Raw genomic sequence first — 19521 nt, forward strand, 5'->3', positions numbered from 1 at the left:
AAATGTTTAAAATGTACCATTAAACACTTTTCCCCAGGCTGAATTGCTTGGAGCTATTGAATTTCTCTTTCAGAAACAGCATGAATTTAATGTTCATTTTAGCAAAAGACAAAAAAGATTAAAGGTGAGAAAAAGAATTCATTTCACAGTCCATCATTTTCTGCCTCAAAGAGAAATTAGCATTCAATTGATGGGAGGGAGGTAAACTAATTCAAGTCTCTGTGGAGGGTAGTTAGCCAACTCCTATTCAAGTTAAAATTATGTCTGCCCTTCAACCCAGCAGTTTACTCCCAGGCATTTTTCTCTAAGGGGATAAAGGGACAACATCACAAAGAAGATGGCTTAGCCTGGATTGCCTAGAAAAGAGTCTGAAGCAAAGCTCTGTGGACAGGTTCAATCCCAGAGCCGTAAAAGGGATGGAAAAGGGAAGCCAGGCAAGAAAGAAAGGAGAAAGAAGAAAGTGGCACTTAGTGAGGTGGCCACGATGTTACAAGAAAATAAAGCCAGTCCCTAGCTAGGCCACATTTCTCTGGTCTGGCTGTGTAGACCCACTGCACCCGGGAAGCGTCCTGGGGTAAAGGAAGGAAGGGGGGCATCCACTTGTCATCTTTCCAAATCTTCTGTCTTTCCCCAGTCAGGGTACCCTGCCCCCTACCCACCTGTCCCTCTGGCTATTAGGGACCCCTTCCAGGTTGTGCTACCTGGTTGTGCTATCTGGTCCATCCAGGCAGCCCTGGGAAGTCAGTCCCTCCTCCCACAAAACAGGGACCCAGGGCTCGGCTCCCTCTGAGCTGGGAAGTGGTGGGAGGAGTCAGAACCATGGGTCCCTTTGAATCTGGTTGGGGCTGCAGCTGCCCTTCCGGAAGCTCTCCTGTATGACCCTTATCTTTGGGGGAGCATGAGACAGCCCCCAGAGCTGGGAGATGGGGCCAGTGCCAAGGCAGTGCTGCTCTGCATTGAGCTTCAGTGCGAAAGCGGCGGCAGGCCTGGTGGGCAGGTGGGGCCAGGAACACCTGAGGAAGAATATAAATTGGATCAATATAGATGTACGCTCTACATTCACTGTAACATGGTTTATGAGCCCTAGTTTTTATACCGCTTAAACTTTCATGAATAGAGGGGTAAGCCCAATAAATTTTAATGTATTCAAAGTTGCATTAAATCTGGTTAAAAACAATATTGAACATATGACAGAATGTATGCCATGACGTGAAGAGAATGTGACTGAATATGTGTGTGTGTGTGTGTGTGTGTGTGTGTGTGTGTGTGTAAGCCTAGAGATAGTAGGAGGAAAGATTTCCAAAATATAAAATATTAGTGGTCATTTCATCTGGGTGGTAATACTTCGAATGGCTTTCATTTTTACCTTAATATGTGCTTGTGCTTAAAAAAATGTATACTAATTATATCTTATTTTATAATCAGAAATATTTCAAAGTTATTCGCATCACGAGCGATGTTTAAGAAATGATATCATGGCACCCGTCATAAATAAGAGCAGAGGAGTTTCCATTCTGGGTCTGCCAGACCACTATGACTCTGACCTGGAAAGGATTAGTGTGAATAGCACTAATCCATAATATCACCTATGGCATTATTACCAAATACGAATTTACTTAATGAAGATTTAACTCTGGAGCAACAAGGCTGAAGGAAAGATACACTGAAGCCCACCATTCAAGGACTTCCATACATGTGCCTCCTCGCTATCTTCATAGCCACTTATTGGGACCCTGTTTCAACCTGGACAATAGGTCCTCACGACCCTGCCTTTCCCTCTTCCACAAGTTTGCTCCTGGAGCCCCATCTTTGTCCCACCACAGCAACTGTCTGCTCCACAGGGGCTGGGCAGGGGGTTGTGAAGGCCTCTTTCGGGCCTCAGCGCATGTGCTTCCTTCCCTGGTTACCTCATCAGAGTCACAAACCCACTTTGCAAATTATTGTGATTCTTAAAAACTCCTCTTCGACATCTCAGTAGAATTTAGAATATGAGATATTGTCAATAATCCCAAAGAAAAAATTTAATTTGCTTACCCAGAGCATGAATAACTAGATTTGCACTTCTAAATGGACAAATTGATCATTTCACGTGACAGGAACAAATCCTGCTTGAAAATGATACTCCGTTGCAAAATGAGATGCAATAAAAATGTATTCCAAAGCACCAAGGTTGAAGAAATGAAATGACAGTGTTTTCTTTAAAGATTCTTACAATCTCAGGCTGGCTCTGGCTTCATGATGCTATTAGTTCCAAAGCACAGAGAGGTGAGCCGGTACACTCCATTGTACTCCCTCCAGAGGCAGGCTCACCTCCTGCCAGTGCAGAGTAGAAGTGAGGGGGTGGGTGAGACCAACCTGCTGGGAGCAGAGGCGGGCTGGCTGGGTCCTGGCATCCAGACAGCATGGCAAGCAGTCTGTGTCTGAGGAGACCAATAGGAAGGAGGTTTGTAGGGGAAAACACAGGTTTCTAACATGCAGAATGAGTAAAGCCCTGGGGAATTTAGTGTTAATAAGAGAGCCACAGACCCAAAATGGCATCGCTTAGGTTAAGGCCCCTAGTCAGTAATCCAAGACTTAATACCTAAACTAACTGCAGTTTCAACGCCCTAGAAATCTGACCTTTAACCAGTCAACATGGGAATTTCTGGTCAGCACTAGGAAATTCACTGATAGGCCCCTTCTCTTCCCCTAAGAAAGGCAACCGTGCTAAAATAATGGATTTTTTGCTAATAATATCCTTTTTCCCCCACTTTCTCTTTACTTTTGAAGACTTTACCTTTTATGTAGCCCTTTGGAGCTCCCCTCTACTTGCTACATGGGATGCTACCCGAGTCATGACTCATTTAATAAAGCCAATTCAATCTTTAAAATTTACTTAAAATATCTACAAAGATAGCTCATAAAAACAAAGCATTCTTAGAGGCCAGATATATATATACACACACACATACACACAGATACATACACATATACATACATATGACACACACACACACACACACACACACACACACACTGTCCAATAGTCAGACATGATCCCTTGTCCAATTTTCATTTAGACTTGAGCCCATTCTCAGAAGAACTCTTCAATAAAAAGATAGGCTGCTGAGTCCCCATGAATAAAGACCTCTGCAGTACCACAGCCAAGTTGTAATTCCTTAGTCCTATCCCAAATTGACCCACAGATATTTCCTGGTAAATTATACACTGAGATGCTACTGGACACAAAGTCTGAGCCGACACTCAACTCGGACAACTAAGTGTCATCATGAGCCCCTCCCCACATTACAGCAGCAGTGAATGGAATTCAGGTGATAAGTAGAGAACTGTCCTGTGTATATTACACAGTTGGTTCACCAGGTCCACAGACCCACCCAGTGGTCATTTCCCCAATTCTCAAATGTAAAATAAGAATGAACATATTTGGTAAGTGGTAGACTCTTCACATTAGTTTCTTGACCTGTGGAAAAAGAGCTCCTGGAGCAGGAAAGGTCAAGTAAAATCCCTTGAAGCTTCCCTTTTCGAGCCAAAATAACAAACCAAAGCCAATGTCACACCTTGGATGGAATGGCAGAGATTAGTGGCGTTTTCAAAGACAAAGGCTATAGGAATCATATCTTCGTATAATCCGTCAGACTGGCCCCTGCAAGAACTGAATAGATTATAGTGGATAACTGTGTACAATACAAATTTAGCCCAACAGCCATCTGTGCCAAATGTTGTCATCAATAACAGAGATCAATATAGCTTCCGGTATGTGGCATGTGGCTATTGATCTAGAAAATGCAATCCTTCTCCAGCTATCGACAGAAGGAATAAAACTGTTCAGATTCACATGTGGTATAAGTGGGATACATGTGGATATGTATTCATGGTTTTGCTCCAGTGCTAGTTAACTGCTCTGATATCTGTTACAACATTGTTGAAGGGAGCCTGGATCATTCGGATATCCCATGAACATAATATCGGCCTGTTATATTGTTGACATCACTTTATTTAAACATAATGAGCAGGAAGTGGCAAATATTCTCCAGAGGGTGAGAGTGAAACTCTGAAATAAATCAGAAGGCTGTTATATTGGGAAAATTTTGAGGCGTTAGTGACATGGGGGCATGTCAGTCATCTTCTTAATGGTAAAGGGCAAGTCATCTTAGCTTGTCCCTCCTACAGCTAAGAAAGAAGCACAATCCTAACTTGGCTTCTTTGGGTTTGGGAAGCTTCAACTCATTCATCAAGTTATATGAAAGCTATCAGTTTTGAGTGGGATTCAGAGAAAGAAAGGATTTTGTGGCAGGTCTAGGCTAGAGTACAAGCAGCCCTACCAACTCGGCCATATGGCTCAGCAGATTCCATGGTACCATAGCTATCTGTGTGGAGTTTCTAGCAAGGTTCAGTAGGAGAATTATAGAATAGACACCTAAGGTTCTGGGGAAAGGTTGTTATCTGCAGCAGATAAGTATATGAAGAATTGAAAAGCAATTTTTGGCATGTTTCATGGACCCTAGTAAATACTGAGCTTCTGATGATGGAACATTAAATGACCATCCAGCCAGAATTATCTATCATGAGCTGAATCCTGTCAGACTCACTATGTCATATGATCAATAGAAATCCTTGGGGCGCCTGGGTGGCGCAGTCGGTTAGGCGTCTGACTTCAGCCAGGTCACGATCTCGCGGTCCGTGAGTTCGAGCCCTGCATCGGGCTCTGGGCTGATGGCTCAGAGCCTGGAGCCTGTTTCCGATTCTGTGTCTCCCTCTCTCTCTGCCCCTCCCCCGTTCATGCTCTGTCTCTCTCTGTCCCAAAAATGAATAAACGTTGAAAAAAAAAAAAAAAAAAAGAAATCCATTATAAAGTGAAGGTGGAATATCTGAGATTGATTTTAGTCATTCCCAGAAGGCAAAAGTAATATACAAGAACAGATGATCCATACCCCATATGCTCAGCCCCCTTCTGGGGCTCCCTGAGATCAGATGATAGAGGAGGAAAAAAGCCCAGGCTTGGTTCACAGAGAGTTTAGCTCAGTATGTTCTACAAGTTGAAAATGGACTGATGAGGCAGGGGTGGCTCTGAAAGACAGTGGTGAGATAAGATCTTCCCAAGGGATAGAACTTTTGTGCAGAGAACCTCATACTTTGTTTGTGTAGAAAGAAAAATGGCCTGAATTAAGAATGTACATAGAATCATGGGCAGTAGTAAATGGCTTGGCTGATTGGTCAGAGTCCTGGAAGAAACAGGATGAGGAGACTGGGGACAAGGAGGTCTAGGAAAGAGGTACGTAATATAATCTGGGGGAAGGGGCACAAAGTGTGAATATCTTTGTATTCTACATTAACGTAACTCCCTGGAAATCATCCAGTGCAGGATTATTTACCTATCAGCGTCTGTCCTTATCTACTTCTGTGCTTCTGCAATGGGCCCATCAATGGAATAGCCATAGTTGCAAACATGGAGGCTATGCATTGCTCAAAAAGTACACCAGATCTTATCTAGCTAATACCACTGCTGAATATCTGACCTCCCAATAAGAAAGAGAAATCCTGAGCATCCGATATGACATCATCTCTTAAGGAAATCAGACAGTTGGTAGCAAGTTGATTACATAAACCCTTTCTACCCTAAAAAGGACAGAAATTCATCCTGAGGTAGGAGTACAGGTTTACTTTTCCTTCCCACAGTGTATCAACCAGTATCATAACCAAAAGAATAGGATTTCTCTTTATGGGATCTTATATAACATTGACTTGGGACAAGAGAGTCACTTTACAACAAAGGAAGTGTAGCAGTGGACACATGATAATGGGCTCCACTGCTCCTACAACATGCCAGCTTACAAATTTACAGACACAGAAACAAAAACAAAAACAAAAAACAAACCTGTGATTGTATATCAGCATCTATTATATGGTATTGTATCCCCAGTAGATATAATACACCTTACTCTTAGAACTTAGTCTTAGAACCTAGAAATGACCGGTCACTATCATTCCCAATCACCCTCTTGGAAAATTTATGTTTCCCATGTCTGTAAGTTTAGGCTCTGTGGAACAGAGATCCTCATTCCCAGAAAGGTAATATTCCCACTGAAGAACACAGTTAAAGTCTCACTAAAGAAAAGTCTCTGGCTACCACCTGTTTATTTGGGATTATTGTTCCAACAGACCAGCAGACAAAGAAATGACTGAGGAGGTAGGACTGGTATTAATTATATGAGAGGCAGGGAGAAATACACTTGGCACACATGTCTTTGAGCATCTCTAGGTATGTAGTCCTATGCCCGATTTTAATTCAAATGGGCAAATATAACAACTATGATCTGATTAGGGAAGGGTAATCAGAGGCTCAGAGCATTTGGAAATGTGGGTCTAGGTTAGCCACCAGGCAAGCCACCTAATATGTTTATTTTTTTATTTTTTTTTAAATTAAAAGTTTTTAATTTTAGAGAAAGAAAAAGAGCTGGGGAGAGGGGCAGCAGAGAGAGGGGCAGAGGGAGAGAGAGAGAGAGAGAATCTTTTTTGTTTAAATTTTATTGAAATTCAAGTTAGTTAACGTACAGTGTAGTCTCAGCTTCAGGAGTTGAACCCTCTTACATATGAACCCAGTGCCCTCCTTAATGCCCATCACCCATTTAATCCATCCCCTCACCCACCTCCCATCCAGCAACCCTCAGTCTGTTCTCTGTATTTAAGAGTTTCTTATGATTTGAAAGAAAGAATCTTAAACGGGCTCCACACTCAGCATGGAGCCCAACACAAGGCTTGATCTCAGGACTGTGAGATCATGACCTAAACCCCATTCAAGAGGCAGACACTCAACCAACTGAGCCATCCAGGTGCCCCCAGGCAAGCCACCTAGACCATCAAAAGTATGAGCTGAGGATGAGAGAAATATTGAAGAGTAGTAAAGGAGGGTGTTAGATAATGAGTTTCAGTTTCTTCATCTGTACTAACGGCAGTAGGGTATTGTTTGTCTTAATAAGGCTCCTTTTGGAGGTTTACACAGAAATTATGAGTAAACAGAAGCCAGAAAGAGCTGTGAGTGTACCATGAAAACTTAATGCAAGAAGTAAGTAGATCTGAGTGAGTGGTACAAGGAGACTGCCGAGGTTGCTGGTGCTCTGCCCAGATCCCCGTTCCCACACCAGTCCTGGGGGTGGATCCCCCAGGTCCTGGGGGTGTCGACTCCCGACAAACTTTTTTGCAAGGCTGATGAGTGCCACCTCACTTAGAGATATCCCAGTTATGGACCTGGTCCCTCTTTGAAGGTGGCTCATATCCAATGACTGACTTATTTGGCCATATGCTAGCCTAGCCCCCTTGCCTCTGGGAGGAGAATTGCAACCCCAGTGGTAAGTAGATGAGGCAGAAACCAGACTTCTTAAACCATACTTCCAACTCTCGTGCTGTCCTGATTTTCTCATTCCCTGCCTGGCTCCTCCCGAGAACATTCCCTCCATAAATCACTTGCACCAGTGTCCCCTTTCAGAGTCTGTTTCTCAGGAACCTCATCCAAGACACAAGCCTAGTTTTCAAAAAGTGTTACTAGACGAACATTCAGTGCTAGACTCACAGAAGACTGAATGCTGAACCTTAGATTTCTGGACTAGGAATGCTTCCTTCTTTACAGACTGTAGCTGAGAGTTGTGAGTGGTGCTGGAGACTAGAACAGGCCTGGAAAGGAAGCAGTGAGCAGTCATTAGCTACGATGACTAAGACGTGCAAGCACTGGAGGCTGCGTGACAAGTTCAAGGCAATCCGTGTTCTGTAGCCAAACCAGAAATCAACTCTACAGGGTAAGAAATGTGAACAGAAGGAAGAGGAAGTCTCTGCACTTTGGGGAACTGCCCTCGTAAGACCAATTCTGTATCTGGGGCAAAGACGTCAATAGGGATTTGTTGTCTTTTCTAAGGAGAACATCGCACACTCACAATCTCCACTGCATTCCGCCAGACAATATCTTACCTCCTGAGGACATCAGTCCCCCAGTTAGAGATTTCTAGTAATGACACTACATAAATATTTGCTTAGTGAATGAGTGAATCCTAATATCCTCAATGTCAGCTTGTGTGCATCTGAAGTGCCTTGAGCCTGCTTATCACTGTATATAATATTCATAAAGCATTTTCAGTCCCATGACAGAGGCTCTTTGCAGACAGAGTACAGTTATTTCTCTCCAAAGGATATGGTGAAGATTAATTAGTTAATTTCATAAAAATGCTTCAGGGATGAACATTGCTTTATAAGAACTAATTATGAATATCACACGGTGTGCGTGCCATATATTTATGCCTCTGAAGTTGAATGAAACTTGGGTGTTTTTTTTTTTTATGGCTATAAGGAAGTTATTGGAGTTGATATACCATTTCTTTCTTATACGAAGGCTATTTTGTAAGGTTATTTTGCGGTTCAAAATGTAGGTTTTGTGTATCATACCACAGAGATAGCTGCGTCCGGTTGTGCAGCCAAGGAATTGACACTAACTACTTCTTGTCTTGGTTCGTTCAAAACAACAGAGCCCATTATAATCTAAAATACATAAAATGTAGCAGAGCTCATATTCCTCCTCTACTGTATCCCTCTAGGAGGTTTGGGGAACACCAGTAAAACTCTCTGTGCTACAGTTAATCTGTCAAATTGGGCTATCCCATGGAACGAAATGATACAATTCAGGTATAGTCTTAATTAGTACACAGGAATTGCCGTTATAAATATTAAGTTGAACAATCATGACTATTAAGTGTGTAAACCAAAATATTTGATTTATGTCTCACATTGTCCCTTCAAATAAATTTATTCATTAGAAGCATTTTCTTAAACCATGCCACTACATTAAAACTCTTGGCAAGTCTCATAATTTTTCTTATTGTTGGGTTATGTCAGAAGACAGTCTCAACCTGACAATTAGAATGGCCATTGCTGGAATAATAAATCTGAAGGGAAATCCTTTTTTCCAGCACAGTGAGGGCTGGAATGCCTACTTTTGGCACAGGGACTCTGGCCTTCCAGCCATGCAACTGGAACATTTAGGCTTTGGACTTGGTCTTCTAGGCTTGGAAAAGCATGGCTCTTCTTTAATAGGAACCTGGCTCTTAAGGCATGGAATGTAGCCCTGCAGGCATGGAATGAGCCCTCCCCGCCCTTTACCCCCAGGCCTGAAACTTGGTCCCGTGCTTTGATTGTGTCCCTCCAGTGTGGAAGTGGAAAGTTGCATGCAATCATGGAATATGCCCTCCAAACATGGATTCAGCACTTCCAGGCCTGAATTCCATCCTACCATGTGTGAGATCTGGTCTTCCAGATATGACCCTACAGCCATGTAACCTGCCTTTGTACTTGGAACTATATAGTATGTCCAGGGAGGCTGGCACACCAGGCATGAGGCCCGACTTCTAGGCACATAACCCATCCTTCCTGGCATGAACCATGGTCATCTGGTTGTGAAACCTGGCCCTAAACATAGGATTTCACCCTACAAATAAGGAGCTCTGTGTAGAACATGAGTCTAGAGGAATGGAATCTGACAAACCAACTCTGGAATCTGATGTTTTGGATATTGATTTAAAACTTTTATGTTGCCTTTCCAGGCATAAACTCTGATTTTCCACATGAGACACAGCCTTACAGGTATGTAGTTGGAATTCCAGTGAAAACTAACACTCTGACCATGAAATCTGGCCCTCCAGGTATAGAATGTAGCCTTTCGGTCAGGGAACTTAGACGTCTAATTATGGAATTGGACTTTCCAGTTACAGAAAACTAGTACAAAATGTGAATCTTGATTCTCTAGGCATAGAATTTGGTCTTCTATGTGTGGAATTTGGACTTCTACATGTGGCTCCTGGGCATAGGCATAGATGTTGACTGTACGAGGAACCTGGTGACCTGTCATGGAACTATGCACTACACGTATGTGACCTCAGTTTGCAAGATGGAACTCAGCGCTACAAGCATGAAAGCTGACACTCCATTTATGGAATCTCAAACTCAGAGTATGAAACCTCTGTCATTTCATATATAGAAGTACAATCTCCAGTCATGTTACCAGGCTCTACAAACATGCAACTTGGCATTCCATGTGTGGAATCTGAATCTCCATGGACTTACTGTGATGAATGTGGTAAAGTTGGAATCTGGTATATAAGTCATAGAAGTTGTCCTTGTAAGACATGGTCTCGTGTTGCCCAGGTATGCAATTTCATTCTCAGTGAATGCATGCTCAACATCCAAACATGAAAACTGACCCAGAAAGCATAGAATCCAGTCTGCCATATATAGACCTTTGGATTTCATGCATAAAAACTAGGCTCTATAGGCTTGGAACTTAGCACTTCATGTGTGGAATATCGATCTCAAAGCATGGAACTTGGCTCAAGTGTGGAACATGACACTACAAATATATAACCTTATATTTCAGTCATTCACATGGGCTTGTCAAAACTTGCAAACTGATCTAGTCATGGATACTGGAACCCCACGTTAGTAATCTTAATGTCAATGTAGCAGTCAAAGCCTTAAAAGCATGGAGAATGGCATCACATGTGTGGATTCTCAATCTCCAAACATGAACAACCTCAGGGTGTGGATCTGGGTGCCCAATCTGTATTTCTGTCATAGATTTTGGCTCTCTATATATGGAATTTGGTTTTCCTGTCAAGGAACTTGAAACTCTATGTGTGGAATCTCAACATCCAGGAGGTAGAATATGGCCCTACGAGTACAGAAACTAGCATTTCATGCTTGATTTCCAAGCATGGAACCTGGACCTATAATCATGGACATTGGCACTGGAGGTATGGATTATAAGAATGAAACATGGCCAGACATGTTTGAAGCCTCATATTCCAGACATGGAAATTGGCATTTCAGCCATAGGTATTGGCCCTCCAAAACAAGGAAACTGATCTCTGAGGCACTGTATCTGCCACACTATGCGTTATGGACTGAACTGCACCCTCACAAGTTCATGTCTAGAAGTCCTACCGCTCAGTGTGACTTATTTGAAGATAGTACCTTTAGGGAGGTAATTAAGGTGAAATGAAGTCATAAGGCTGAGGCCCTAATCCAATAGGACTGGTGTTCTTATACAAAGATAAAGAGGCATCAGAGATCACTCTCTTGGTGTGTACACAGAGGGAAGGAAGACCATGTGCGGATATAGCAAGAAGGTTACTATCTGCAAGCCAGGAAGAGAGGCCTCACCAGAAAGCACATTTTCTAGCACCTTTATCTTGGACTTTTGACCTCTAGAACTGTGAGATAATACCTTTCTATTGTTTAAGACATCCAGTTGATAGTATTTTGTTACGGCAGTCCAAGCAAACTAATATACCATAAGGAGTTTCAATCTCCACACTGTAAGCATAGAACGTGATATATATTATTTGTGTAATTTGAATCCCCGAGCATAAAACCTGGCACTACAAACAAAGGACCTCACACTTCCTGTGAGAAATCTTTATTTCTGAGCATGGAACCCGGCACTCCAATGTATAATCACACACGCACTGATGGAACATGTATCTACAAGCACATCCAGTGTTGTATGTGTAGAATCCCAATCCCCATGCATGAGACACAGCACCGCCTGACATGCACTGAACCTGGCTCTCAAGACATGAACCTGGCCCTCAAGGCATTTAAGTCACAGAGGTTAACACTACAATACATGAAACTATGCATAATATTTTTCAGTACATATTTAATACTGCAATTTATAAACATTTAAATTGACTGTACAAGCTTAGCATCTCCCATCATATGTGGAACCTCGATCTCCACACATGGCATCTGGCCCAAGAACAATTTAACTTGTCACTCCATGTGTGAAATCTCAATATTCAACCTAGCCTTAAAATCATGCCAACTAGTTCTCCGTGTCTGGAATCTCGATCATTAAACATGGCGCCAGATTCTATATACATGATACTGACACTCTATGCATAGAATCTCAATCTCCAAACAAAAACTGGGTTCCATATCCGTGGCACTTGGCATTTCATGCCTGAAATCTCTAACTCTATGCATGGCACTTCGCTCAACTAGAATGGAGACTAGCATTTCATATGCGGAACCTAGATCTACAAGAAATTCATCTGGTCTTAATAATGTGGAATCAAGCTCTCCATATATATAATTTCAAAATGCAAGCACAGAACAGTCTTACATGGGTGAAACTTGGCATTACAGACATTGGACATGGATGCGAGTTATGGCTGTTGGCTTTCCAAGGCAAGGAACCTTTAACCTCAGGCATGGAACATTAAATACACACATATATTCTCAATATCCAAACATGGACTTGGCCCTAAAAGCATGGAAAATAGCATTTTGTGCATAGAATTTCAATCACCAAACACAGAACCAGGCCTTACAGCATGGAACCTGGAACCTCACATGTGGATTATCAATCTCTACACATGGAGTCTAGCCCCCAAAAGAATGAGACCTGATGCTCCATCTGTGAAACTTCAATCTTGACATTGGACCTGTCCCTGAAAGCTTTCAACTTGTCATTCAATGTATGGAATCTTAATCTCCAAACATTTAACTTGGCTTCATATATTTGAAATCTGTAATCCAAACAAGGAACATGGGCTTTCACTGTTCAAATTTATATTTCCAAGACATGCAAACTTGTCTCCCAGTATGGAACTTGTTACTATTCAAATAGATTTTAAAGATTTGTATCTTTATGTGAAATATGGACCTAAAGTATGTCACCTTTCTCCCTATGTGTAGAATATAACATTCATGTATGGAACATGGACCAACAATGATGGAATGTGGCACTCCACGTGTGGATTTCAACCTCCAAATGTAGACTTTGGCCACAGAAGTATGGGTTCCAGCATTTACATTTGCTTGTCACTCATTGACCTACACTCCTTAAATCATAGAACCTGGTCTTCCAGGCATGAAATCTGGAACTCCATGTATGTAATATTAATCTCCACGTATGGAATCTGACACACAAAGTATGGAATCTTCATGCTGTCTGTTTTGGATATAACCCTTCAAACAGGGTACCTGGATTTCAGTTTGTGAAATCTCAAGTTACAAACATAGAACATGACTTGATATGTTTGCAACTCAGAACTCCAGTCATGGAACCTGGTATTTCAATCACAGACCTTGACTCTACAAAAGATGGAATATTGATTCCAGACATAATACCTGGCATACCATGTATGGATCTCAATCTCCAAGCATGGAATATGACGCTCCATTGTGGAATTTCAATCTCTGTATGTAGAACCTGGCTCTAAAAGCATGCAATCTGGAGTACCGCATTTGAAATATCCATCTTTTTTTTTTTTTTTTTTTTTTTCAACGTTTATTTATTTTTGGGACAGAGAGAGACAGAGCATGAACGGGGGAGGGGCAGAGAGAGAGGGAGACACAGAATCGGAAACAGGCTCCAGGCTCTGAGCCATCAGCCCAGAGCCCGACGCGGGGCTCGAACTCACGGACCGCGAGATCGTGACCTGGCTGAAGTCGGACGCTTAACCGACTGCGCCACCCAGGCGCCCCTGAAATATCCATCTTTAAGCATGAATCTGAACCTATAAGCATGGTAACACACTATGATAACACACCAAGTGTGTTATCTTAATCTCCATGCATGGAATTTGGAACTATTAGCAGAGAACCTGGTTCTGTATGTGTGGAATCTCAGTCTCCATAAATAGAAACTGGATTAACAGTCACGGACACTGTCACTTCTTGTTAGGAGACAAAAAATGCATCATGGATCATGGAGTTCCATGTTAGAATTTCAATCTACTAATATGGAATTTGACCTGACATGTGAGGAGTCTTACACTCCAGACATGGAACCTCACATTTTAATCGTAGACTTCAGCTTGCCAAGTCATGGAGCCTAATTTCTTAAGGTACATATCACATCATGTATGGAATTTTGATGTCTAGAACCCAACCCTGTGAGTATGGAAACTGACACTCAACGTACGGAATTTCAATATCTGAATAGAGAAATTAGCCTTACAAGCAAAGGACATGACATCCCATGGGTGGAAAATCTGTCATCAAGTGTAGAACATGACCCTACAAGCATGGAATATGACAGTGCATATGTGGGAACTCAATCTCTAAGAATGCACCTCAGCCTTACAAGCACCAAGTCTGATATTCCATGTGTGAAATCCCAATCCTCAAGCACGGAACACTGTCTTAATGTGAGAAATCTGGCATTCCAGATACAGAGATTGACTTTTCAAGATATGGAACCTGATTTTCTAGGCAGCAAACTTGATACTTCGCCTTTGAAATCTCAATATTAAGCATAAAGCCTGACCTTACTGGAATGGAAATTGATGCTCTATCTGTGGAATCCCATTCTTGAAGCACAAAACATAGTTTTACAAGTGTGGAATGTGGTAATCCAGCCTTCATACCTGACATTTGAGTCATAGAAGTTGATACTATAAGGACCTAGGTCTCCCAGGCTTGGAACCTAGTACTTCATGTGTGAAAGCTAAGCTTCTGGTCATTGATTTAGTTCTAGGTGTGAATCATGCCTTTCCACACATAAAATTTGGTTCTCCATATAAGACTCATTCTTACTGTCTTGGCATCTAAGCTTCCTTGAGGAACTTAGCCCTCGGAGGATAAACTTTGGCCCTCTAAGTGTTGAATGTAGTTATTCAAACATTGATCCTTACACTCCAAGTAGATAATCTAACTTTATAGGCATGGGAAGTCTATCCAAATGTGAATCCTGCTTTTCCAGCCATAGAATCACTTCTTCTCAGTGTGGAATCTGGGCTTCTATTGGTGGATCAGGGCCTTCTAGCCATGGAATTAGGCCTTCTAGGCAAAGCATGTCCTCCTATCTGTTTGAGATCTCTCTCTTTTTTTTTTTTTTTTTTTTAGGCTGGGAACATAACCTCTTGGGAGTGAAACCTGAACCTAAAGAAATAGTATCTAATCCATCAAGAGTGGAATTTACTCAACTGGACCTGAAATACTGAATCTAGACTTCTTAGCATGACACAAGTTCTTTCAGTCTTGATAATTAACTCTAGACATGGAATTTGATTATCTATGTTTCAAAGCAGCCATCAATGGGTAAAACCTGGATTTCTGAGTATGGAGAGATAGCTCCTCAGGTACTGAACCTAGTCCTCCCTTTACAGAACTGCCTCCAGGCACAGAACATGAAATTCCATGTGTGGAATCCTAACCTCCAAATATGGAACCCTACAGGCATAGAACTTGGCACTTCCAGAATTTCAAATTCCATGCATATTTCATGACGCTTGACCCTTGGCAAACTGTCTGTGGAAGCTCAATCTCCAAGCATATAACCTGATCTTACAAATGTGGAACCTGGCACTCCCCATGATACTAGGCAGTTCAGTCTCAAAATACTCTCCAAGATATGAATCCTGGCATTTACAAGCAAGGAATCTGGCACTCTATGTCCAAATCTCTTTCTATCTATCTATGTCTATGTCTTTCTTCAAACATGGAATGTGGTCTTACCAGTGTGGAAAGTGGCAACCCAGACATAGTACTTGGATTTTAGTTATATGCTATATTATGTAAATAAGCCAAAATGGCCTCTCTGCATTTGTCCCTAAATTGCTTAATCTTTACTATAGGCTAAGAACTGTCAACTCAGAAGCCCACAGACATCATACACAACTTTATATATATAAAATATATATTACATTATATATATTATATGTATATATTATATATTATTGTATATTATATTGTATATTATATATATTACATTATATATATTATAATATATATAATTATATATATATAAAACATTATATATATTACATATAAAAATAACCCAAACAAGCAGAATTTTAGCCATTTAGAGCCTGTCTTCTTTACAGACCTTATGAAACTACACTCAGATCTGCTGGTCATTGGTAAGATAGAGCCTTATGTTTATAAGATCCCAAGCTACCACTGCCCTTTGGAGCTCTGTGACCCAGAGATTCCCTGCCATGCTGTTGAGCAATATCCTCTAGACTTAAAAGCTCCCACTTTTATCTCCCTCTCTCCTAGGAATTCCTTTACCTTCATCCCTTTCTGAATGGTCACACACTCACCATAAGTCTCTGAATGGACTCATGCTATGAGGGACATTCTCCTCTCATACAACCCTGTCCAAGCACTGTACGATAAGCTTGTTGTGTGTTACTTCTCATAATCATACCTATTTCCTTGATCGGTCCCAAATCCTTTAAAAACACTTTTTTAATATTTACTTATTGTTGAGATACAGAGATAGACAGAGCATGAACAGGAGAGGGGCAGAGAGAGAGGGAGACACAGAATCCGAAGCAGGCTACAGGCTCCGAGCTGTTAGCACAGAGCCCGATGTGGGGCTTGAACCCACGAACTGTGCGATAGTGACCGGAGCTGAAGTTGGACACTTAACCAACTGAGCTACCCAAGTTCCCCAGTCCCAAATCCCTTAAGTGAAACCCATGTTCAAGTAAAACATGGATCCTGGTCTCCCAGGCCTGGAACCTGGTACTGTGTGTTTGTCCTAATTCCCAAGCAAGGAAACTGGCCCTATAACCATAGGATCTGTCACTCCATACCTGGGATATCATTCACCAAGAATAGAATCTGGTTTGTTTGACATGAAAATAAGAACTCCATATATAGGATATCTGTCTCCAAAAACGGAATATCAATCTGCAAACATGGAACCTAGCTATACATGCAGGGAACCAGCACTCTGTATATGAAATTTGTATTTTTAGAATTGATTCAGATCTTCAGGATATGAATCGTGCCTTTCCAGGCATAAACTCTGATCCTCCATAGGAGAACTGACCCTAAACACATAGAACTTGGACCCCTGGCATAAAAACATAGCCCTCTAAGGCATGCACATTACCCCTATTCCCCAGGTGTTTAATGTGTTAGTCATAGTTGTTTCTGAATTATGAGGTTTGAGTGGTTTTAATTTTGATTTGTGTGTGTGTGTGTGTGTGTGTGTGTGTGTGCGTGTGTGTGTGTTTGAGTTACATGTTTTTCTGGAGTCATTATGTAATTTAAAAGGAAGTATAAATTTTCACAGGATAAAAAATGCTTTCTTTTATCAGAAAAAAATAATTACATAACATATATACTAGTTTATAATGCAATCCTTTAAGAAAGTCCACAATCTGTTGTGTGTAATTTTCCATTGCTATAGCTCTTATGCCATCTTCTGGTCTAAATATAATTCAACTATTTGGAAATGTCTAGCATCAGTGGTTAGTACCTTAATGTTATTTCAGAAATTTTACTCGTCCTGAAAATACCTATTTACACATCAAGTGTAAAACTTTAAGTCAGCAACTTAAAATTTTATGACCACATAAAGAAGGTTTAATAGAGTGGGAAAAGTACATTGGGAAATCTTGTCAAAATCTAACTTCAGAGATAGGTTGAAATAAATACATTCTTGGATAAACCTCCATAAACCTAAAACACAATATAAATGTATTTCCAAATACTAATTTAGGTACACTATAGAAAAAGCATAGGGTTTAGAGTAAAAAAAAAAAAATGGGTTTGAATACCATCTTTGCCAGTAATTTATAACTTTTATAAACTCACTTAACTTCTCATTTACCTTATTTCACCCCTATTAAATGAAGATAACACTACCTGTGTTTCTCTACTACCTCTAGCCCTTCTTCCTGCTTATTCTTGAACTTCTAAATTACTACAAATTTCTATGTATTGCTATCTGCACACTAAAGGCAGCAGACATCTTAATTCAGAAAAAAAGATAAACCAGTAAATTTCCATGATAGACAAAAAAAGCTATTCAGAGTTCTTTGACATTCTATGACATTCTAGTTTATACTCTAGAATTTTGAAAAATATGCTGAGCATGTGCAAAGATACAAGGGTTGAGAGGTAGTGAAATAACACCATCATAGCCAGACATATGACGGATTTTCACAGATCCAGAAAGAATAAAGCTCTGAGTGCCAAAATTGATTGAAAGAGGTGAGTGAAGACTTAAGGAAATATAATACTGAAGGTTAGGCTCACTAATCACGATCAAAGATCATTCATCTACTGATGATGACTTTCAGAGTCAAATCTTTAAGTGCAAAAGCTGAAAGCTCCCAGTAGTTCTATGCCTGGTCTGAAACCAGAAGCCTAAAATATATCTGTTCAGTAAATTCTCACTTCCTGCTCTAACTGGATCCCCACTTTCTGTTATGGACTATGGTGTCATTTACCCTCTTGCTCCCTGTATCCCCTGTTTCCTCAGGTGGGATCATAGATATCACTGCACATTTATTTTGGAATGTGTGATAACTGATTAACATCCATCCATTAGTCCAAATCCACCATCACCACAGGTCAGGATCAGGAGAATAGGGACCCGTGTTTTGGTTCACCATTAAAATTCCAGAACGTAAGGATGTTGAACATAGAATATGCACAGCATATGCTTTTGAATCAATGATTAGATAAATGCAAACAAGAAAAAGGGTAAGAAGACAAAACACAGGAAAGAGGTAAGCGTTTCTGCATTTGGTTCATATTATGTCTTCCTGGTGGCCACAAGGCTGTAAATATCTCATTCCATTCTGCTTTTATGGCTAAATAAGGGAATTTTTCTTTTTTTTTTTACTTTTTAAAAGTAAAGCTATATTTTTTTCTAGGGGAAATTTAAAAGTATAAGAATTACAAAAAAAATGTAATAATTACCATCCTTTAAAATGGTTCCCCATAATATCTTCACATATTTAACCCCAGTATGTTCTGTGATTGTGACTTAAAAAGATAAGTATTATTTTAAAAGTTAAAAAAATAAGTATTATATGAGTGCAGTATTCTGTTCTTCCCTAAATATCTTAGAAAAACATAATTATTAAAGTAACATATGCTCATTAGCTGAATTTAAGTTTTGTTTTGTTTTGCCTCTCTATGTTAAGGGATATATAAAATTTTTCTTTAAAAATTTTTCTGTTGCTATCAATGCAATCTCATTCCTTTCATTCGGAGGAATAAAGAGCATCTGTGTCTCTATTTTAAAAAAATCATGTCACCAAAGTGCGGAGATTTAAAAGAAGATAATAAAATAAGGGACACTGAATAGAGAAAGGATTTAGTCCTGATTGCTTTAGACATGAAGATAAGAGAGGCAGCTATTTGGGGCTCCTGGGTGGCTTCATCGGTTAAGTGTCTGACTTCGGCTCAGGTCACGATCTCACTCGTCCATGAGTTCAAGCCCCACGTCGGGCTCTGTGCTGATAGAGAGCCTGCTTTGGATTCTGTGTCTCCTCTCTCTACCCCTCCCCCGCCTGTGTGTTCTCTCTCTCTCTCAGATATAAACATTAAAAAAAGAAAAAGAAAAAAAAAAAAAAAAGAGAGGCCGCTATTTGAGGTATTTTATTACCTTCCTTTAGGTCAGCTTGTCCTAAACCCCCAATTCCCACAAACTCCTCTCCATACCTATCTTCTTTTTTTGTTTGTTATTATTAAAAAATATTCTTTTTAATGTTTATTTATTTATTTATT

The sequence above is a fragment of the Leopardus geoffroyi genome, chromosome C3 (assembly GCF_018350155.1).
Source record: "Leopardus geoffroyi isolate Oge1 chromosome C3, O.geoffroyi_Oge1_pat1.0, whole genome shotgun sequence".
Lineage (NCBI taxonomy): Eukaryota > Metazoa > Chordata > Mammalia > Carnivora > Felidae > Leopardus > Leopardus geoffroyi.